General features: G+C 55.4%; 1 protein-coding gene across 4 annotated transcripts in view; it reads left to right on the top strand.

Moving 5' to 3' along the window:
• The first annotated feature begins 2,365 nt into the window (after positions 1-2,365).
• HIVEP1 (HIVEP zinc finger 1) overlaps positions 2,366-6,160 on the top strand; it is a 150,500-nt gene continuing 146,705 nt past the window's right edge. The window contains exon 1 of one of the 4 annotated variants that reach the window (XM_055125820.1): positions 2,366-2,482. The gene's annotated coding sequence lies outside the window, so the exon portion shown is untranslated. Of the gene's footprint in view, positions 2,483-2,829; positions 2,858-2,966; positions 3,086-3,219; positions 3,360-6,160 lie in introns of those variants that run through there. The other 3 variants (XM_055125821.1, XM_055125818.1, XM_055125819.1) reach the window with 3 other exon arrangements.

Here is a 6,160-nt window from a genome sequence, read left to right as displayed (position 1 = left end):
CCTTTCTTTCAGTTTTATTTGCATAGTGCGGTCGCCTCCCCCATTGTTCAGAATCTTTGACAGTTCTAACTGCTCCCCCCGCCCTCCCCCTCCGCTCCCAACCCATTGATCTTAAAAGGGTTTAAAAAATAAAGACCCCTCTCTAACCCTGAAAACAAGCAGGCACACCAAACTCCCCCCACTTTCTCCACATTCCGTTTATGAGATTCATTTGGATAAACTAATTTGGCTGCAAACGAGTACCAGCTTCTTTATAATGTAGGTAGATTTCTTTGGGTTCTGATCACCAGGAAGTTAGGCTGAACCGGCATCATTAGGAAAATAATCTGCGTTTAGAAGATTCAGAAATAGAAATTGCCCGGTATTGTGTACCGTTCAGAGAAAAAGCTCCTTATTGGTTTGCTGCTCCAGGAAGTTAAAATTGTGGGTAGACTCGTAAAATGTTCCTTAACACACTGAAATGACAAAAATCTACTATAATTCCAAATTGCACGGATAGTTACAAAGTTCACAAAGATGGCAAAAAGTATTGTGTTTACAGTGGATATTTCTGTTGTATGTAACAACTATTGCGTCAAGTAGTCATTCAGTTAACATTTCTCCCCAACACTGATCTTTACTTCTTGACGTATTCATATACTTTCATATTTGGATAAGTTTTAAATATCCAAGCGCGTAGTTAACTACATATTTTCTTTTGTAAATGCCTAACGTCATTTTCACCCCAAAATGGTGATATCACATTGAAAAAATGTATACATTGTATTTCATTGCAAGGTTGAAAGCATACTAAGCTAAACATTTCACATTTTGGCAGATATTTATGTATCTTTTCTTCTACGACCAAATGTAGTTTGGACCCCCTGTTGCCAGACATTATTTTTGGTTACAGGATCGCCATTACTGAGTATTTCATTTTAATTATTCCCTTTCTGGTCGGTTAAACTCTTCTCAGTGCAGTTGAATTAGAGATAGGATTTCCTCGGGGGATTTTCAGGGGTCAACCCCAACAGGAAAAACCTAGCTGTTTTTATGGAAGCCCCAGGGAACAAAACATTTCAAGTGTGCACAGATGGCCAGCGGAGTGGGTGTACGATCGTCTAGCATTTTTATACCTTAAAAGGGGAAAGGATTTGAGCTTAATCTGGGAAATTTTTTCTTTATCAGAGTTTTGTATTTATCTTATCGCCCCCACATTGGGGGTGACCACTTAAATCACATTTCCCTGCTTCTTTAGGTTGGCTGGCCGAATAGCTGAGCCCTAAACTTTTTAATGCTGTTGAGGTGTAACCCCGAAAACGTTTCTCCGTCACCCCGATCCAGCTCCTCCTGATTTCTTTTCCGTATTTTTCCACTCCTTGCCCCCTCCCTCAGCTTTCCAGCAGCCGGGGTCAAAACTCGGGTCTCATGGTAATTACTCCTTCTTCCCCTTCCTGTCCTTGCGGGCGATCCTGGAACCCGATCCCGTGCCCGGTCCCGCGCGCCCCTCTGCTGACCCCCGAGACCCCTCCCCGCCCCGCGTGGAGCTGTCAGGCGCCCCCGCAGGGGTTAACCGTGCTAGCCGCGCGGGCGCTGGGAACCCCCCTCTGGAATAACCTTGGCTTTCCTCGGGCTTTTAATAGAACATCCGCCACCAAAAAGCGGTTTCAATTCAGGGTTCATAAAATGTGCCCTTCTCCACCCAGCCAACCCCGCCCCCCCACCCCCACTCCCTGTGTTTTTAAAAGTTGTTTTTCCAAGTTAATGAGTTTCAAGTTTCATAATGACTCTTTTCCCCCCTTCCCTCTCCGCGCGGCGGAGGAAACCCCCTTGGGGTCCCCCCTCCCTCCCCCTTCGCCCTCCCCCCCCCCCCGCCGCCGGCCCGGGCGCGGGGCGGGGCTGGGGGACCCCATGACGTCACCGGGCCGGCCCACATCCTGCTGTAGAAAGTAAAGAGACGGTAAAGAGAGAAACTCCCGCCCCGCTTCCCGGACCAACCGCCCCCCAACTGCGCGACCCGGCCAGGCCTCCCCGGGGCCGCGTGACCCGCCGGGCCCGCCCCGCCCCCGCCGGGCGCCTGTCCCCGAGCCCGCGCGACCCCGGCGCCCGCCCCTCTCGCGTCCCTAACCCCGCCCCGCCCCCTTCCGCCGCGGCCGGGCGGGGTGGAGCCGCGGGGGTCGGGGGCGGCGCGCCGGGCGCGGGGCCCGCCCCGCCGGGGAGACCCGGGGCTGGCGGGCTCCCCGCGAGCCGGCCGGGCCCCCCGCCCCGCCCCGCCCCGCTCCCCCCCGCCCCCCCCCGGGCCTCGATCCCCGGGGGCGACCCCGCCCGGAGCGCACCCGCCCGCCCGCGGCCTCCCCGCCTCCCGCCCCCGGGGATCCCCTGCCGCCCCGCCCCCCCGCGGGGAAGCCTCCGACCTTCGCCCTCCCTCCCCCGCGCCGCCGGCCCGCGCGGCTCGCGCCGGCCCCAAAGACGCTAAACGTGCCCTACTCAGCCCCGGGGAGAGGTAAAGCCCGCGCCGCCCTCCCCGTCCCGGGCCCCGCGGCCCCGCCGGCCGGCCCGCCCCGCAGCGGGGCGCACCCCCGGCCCGGGCGCCCCCTCCTCCCCGGCGGCGGCCGTCCGGCCGCGGGTCCACCCCCCCGCCCGGCGCCGCCGCCGGCAGCCCCCGCCCGCGCGCCCCGCGCTCCCGCCCGCCCCCCGGCCGGCTCCCCTCTTTAATATTTCAGCGCCGGGGGGTGGCGTGAGCGCCGGGCGCCGGCCTGGAGAGCGGCGGCGGCGGCGGCGGCAGCGGCGGCGGCGGCTGCCCGGGCGGCGGCAGCGGCGGCGGCGGGCGGGAGGGGGCGCGGAGCCGGGGCACCCGGAGCGGCGGCCGCGGGAGGAGGTGGTGTTTGTGTTTGGGGTTGTCAAGTGAAGGCGGGATCCCGGGCGCCGCCGCCCGCCGCCGCCACCGCCGCCGCCGCCGCCGCCCGGGCAGCCGCCGCTGCCGCCGCCGCCGCTGCCGCCGCCGCCGCGCGCGGGGGTCGCGGAGATTCCGAGCTGCGGCCGCCGCCATCAGCAGCGCAGCTCCCCGGGCCGGCTGCAGCGGCGGCGCCGGGCGTCCTGGCAGCAGGTTGGGCGCGGGCGCGGCGGCGGCGGCGGGGGCGCTGCAGCGGCGAGGGGGTGGGGGGCGGGCTGGACCACCTCCCCCTCTGCGGGCGGGGGGCTCACGGGCGCGCGTGAGTGTGTGCGAGTGTGTGTGTGTGTGTGTGTGTGTGTGTGTATGTGTGTGCGTGCGTGAGTGCGACCGCCGACCTTGCAGAGGGGGGATGGCTGCGTGCGGGAGGCACTTGCCACTTCTGGGCGCGCGCGCGCGGCCCGAGCTGCGGCTCCCCGGAGCGGAGCAGGTACGGAGGGACCCAGCCTCGCCCCCCGGGTCCAGCCGCAGACGCGTCGGGCTGGAGAGTTTGGGGCGGGGGGTGTGCAGTTGGAGGGAGAGCAGGCCTCGGCTTTCCAACCTCCCCGGCTTTGTGGCTTTCTTTTCCTTTCGTTCTTTGCTCCGAGTGCCTAGGGACTCGCGGCCACCTGGGTAGTTTCTTTCCGGGTTGGGAGGACGCGCCTGCAGCAGTTGGGTCTCGGGCGGGCGGGCGGGTTGGGGCGCGGGGTCGGCTCGGGCTCAGCTCGGGCTCAGCTTTTAGGGTCGGGCTGGGGAAGGAGTTGCTGCTGGAGAGGGGAGGGGGCGGTGGCGGAGCTGGCTGCGAGGAGGAGTCTCTGGGCTGCCTCCTGTGGTCCTCCTCCTCCTCCTCCTCCTGCTCTCCGCATCCACTCCGGGCTCCTTCCTGAGCTGGCACTTCCATTCCCCCCTCCTCCTGGCATGCGAAGCGCTTTGTTCAGTGCAGCGTTGCAGAGGGGTTTTCCCAGGCTCCGCCCTCCACATTCATTCATGGTTTTTTTTTTTTTCTCCCTTCTCCTTGCAACTGTCTTTACGCTTTTTGATCGTGTCATGTTTTTGCTCCGTGTAGTATTTCTTTCTGGTTCACGGAACGCTTTCTCGCTCGCCCTGGCCGCTGTGATGCTGCTGTCTTTGAGCAGACCCACTCTTTACCCCACCCCGAACCCATCCCGAAGATTTAAACCCGGGATGGACAGCTAGGGACTGTTGGATCGGCCCCTGAGTGGGGGAGCTAAAAGCTGTTACCGAGATCGAGAATTTGCATATTTTACCTCTCTGCTCTGGTGGGATCACGTGATTTTTATTACAAACGGAGTTCACGCTTTAAAAACTTGCAAAATATCGTGGCCATTTACAAGCTTTAAGTTTAACAAGGAACGTCGTTAAGCGTTTCTACAATTTATTTGACCCCCCGAGGTCTCTGTAAATTGTCTGTTGAATCAGAAGTTCCTGGCTTCGTATGGTCTGTGTACTTATTGTAGGGAATTGAGGAACCACATCATTCATAGATCATTTAACTCAGTGCAAACTGAAGTGCATCTATTTTATATTTCTCCCTTAATGCAGTTAAGGCTTCAAATAATTTTGGGCAGTGCCAACATAATGGAGATAAAATACTAAAGTTAATTCTAGTCCCGCTTTTCTGATTTTGCCCCTACTACACAGAAACCATAAGTTTCTAAACATCTCCCAGTATGATGTTAGTCTTTTTTTTTTTTTTAAAAAAAAGAATGATTATTTGACTAGGTTTGAATACCAGGCAGTAGGCAAAGTGATAAACATTTTTTAGTCCTTACAACTACCCTGTGAGGTAGATATTCTTTCCTATTGTAGTTGGGACATCTGATATTCAAAAAGGTTAAGCAATTTGGTCAAAGTCACACAGTAAAGGGTAAAACTAGGCTGTGAACATAGTCTGGTTTGGCATCAGAATATGTTGTTCGGCTTGTTGTGTCATCCAGCCTTTGGAATAAAATCCTGTTATCTTCACAGAGGAATTAAGCACTGAGAGTAACTGAGGCTCTTTATTTGCTGACTATGTTGGTTAATCTCTTTCCCTGTCTTGTGTTTTATCGATGAACAAATGAGAGCTACCTTACCAATCATTATTAGGATTCAGTGAGGGATGTTTAAACTAGAAAGCATTATGGACACTTATTGGGTGCCCAGTATTGTTTATTTTACAGTAGTAGAATTTGCATAGTGAATCAACATTTTATGTTTTATTAATTATAATGGGCTCTGCTGAGCAACTTTATGTAGGAAATTAAAATTGAACTCCAGTTTTGGTTTTGGTTTTTTTTTTTAGAATTCTGTTGTAGTGGAGACCAAAATGGCTCCTAGTTTGAGTGGAGAGAGAACTAGGTTTGGGTTTTGTACCATTTTGAACATTGTGTTTGAGCCTTCTGTTTTAAAACCGTCAAAGTCAGGACAGATTAGGGGCAGCTGCAGTGATAATAACTCCTGAACTGCTGTAAAAGAGCGATGGTCTCCTCCTTGTTTACGCCTTAGGGTCTTGTGGGCTAGTCTGTCAGAGGGAGATCAGACTGGTCAAATTCATTGTTGACAATAGTGGCTGTCTTTTGGCCCGCAGAGGAAAGAGAGACCTGGGCATCTTTCCTTGCTGACTTAAGTGCTCTTACCTGGAAGGGATGCTTATTTATCTCTCCCACTCGGGTCATTGGCTTAACTGGTCAGTCTAGCTAGATGCAGGGAAGCAGAAAGTGCAGTCCCACTCTGTGTGTGTGTGCGAGAGAGAGAGAGAGAGAGAGAGAGAGAGAGAGAGAGAGAGAGAGAGCGAGCACACGCACATACATGTGTGTGAGAGTGCACACATGCATGTACGTGTGCACACATGTGCACAGGTGCATGTATGGTTTTGGGGTTGCACCTATCAGTGCTGGTTTGCTCTGGTGACAGGGAACCGCATGGCCCTGGTCCTTGGGGTTAAACCTGGGCCTCACATGTGCAAGCATGTGCTTCAGCCCTTTGAGTTAGCCCCCGTGCAATCCCTCCTGCATTTCTAAAAGGGAGGAAGAATAAAAAAAAAAATAGGGAAATGGCTACATTGCCATATTGAATTAACTCAGTAAAAATCAGATGGATGGGATTACCCCTTCCCCAAGGTGCTTATGACGGGGCCGGCATGCGTCATACTCATCCTGTATGTGGCACGGTGCTTTTATCAACCTTGACTGTACCTCGTAATGTTACTTTAGAATGCCGTTCTGTGGGGAGCCAGAGTCAGTACGATGG

This window comes from Sorex araneus, chromosome 2 (assembly GCF_027595985.1).
Source record: "Sorex araneus isolate mSorAra2 chromosome 2, mSorAra2.pri, whole genome shotgun sequence".
Classification (NCBI taxonomy): domain Eukaryota; kingdom Metazoa; phylum Chordata; class Mammalia; order Eulipotyphla; family Soricidae; genus Sorex; species Sorex araneus.
Note: the sequence above shows the minus strand (reverse complement) of the source record. Positions and strands in the feature narration are given on the sequence as shown.